Source organism: Morone saxatilis, unplaced genomic scaffold (genome assembly GCF_004916995.1).
Source record: "Morone saxatilis isolate NCDOM2014 unplaced genomic scaffold, NCSU_SB_2.0 Contig23, whole genome shotgun sequence".
In the NCBI taxonomy this organism is placed as follows: Eukaryota; Metazoa; Chordata; class Actinopteri; family Moronidae; genus Morone; species Morone saxatilis.
The window spans coordinates 15069775-15070510 of NW_023339796.1; the positions used below are offsets into that span (position 1 = coordinate 15069775).

Sequence of the window (736 nt, forward strand, 5' to 3'; positions counted from 1 at the left end):
GTATGTGTGGGTGTGTGTGTGTTTTCTCCTTGACCCCATGTTATCTGTCATCATCCCTTGTTCCTTCCCAGCAGAGGGGTGTGGATGGAGGAAGTACCCCCGACTGCTGCAGTCTGACACCTGTCTCTGTGATGGATGGTGGAAGGGAGGGACAGATTGACGGATGGATGGACGGATTGATAGACTGTCACACGAGAAGGCAGGACACTATTAATCACAGGGGTCATGCCCTGTTAATTAAAATCCACGGAAATGCTGGAGATAAGGCAGGATTCTTATCTTTTCCCTACTGTATGTCTTCATTGAAAGGACAGCCCACCCCCCAAAAAAAACTCACATTCCAACAGAGCTCGGTATCAAATTAATCTTACATGGGCACTAGCTTCTCCCATCACTTTGCTTTTAAAACCTTAGGAATGTGCTCAGTGGTAGCTGCAGCTTTTACGTTTGTCTAAATTTAAATACTCACAAAAAAACTGGTGGTTTAAAGAGAAATGTGCGTGGATTTGTGTGTGTGTGTATGTCTGTCTGCCTGCCCAAAGCCAACAGTGTGAGCATTAGCATGTGAAAGGGGCTATACAACAATAACCCCCCCACTCTCCTCTCTCCATCACACTCAGATCACCCCCTGCCACCAGCAGCAGCACCCCCACCCCCTGACCGTGGATCAGGGAGAAGAGTTGGGGAAGAGAAAGGAGGGATAATGAGAGCAAGACAGAGAGACAGAGGGAGAGCA

General features: G+C 48.1%; 1 protein-coding gene across 1 annotated transcript in view; it reads right to left on the bottom strand.

The window, feature by feature from the left end:
• LOC118334518 (ephrin type-A receptor 4-like) overlaps positions 1-736 on the bottom strand; it is a 16760-nt gene that overhangs the window by 13990 nt on the left and 2034 nt on the right. The window lies entirely within an intron of this gene.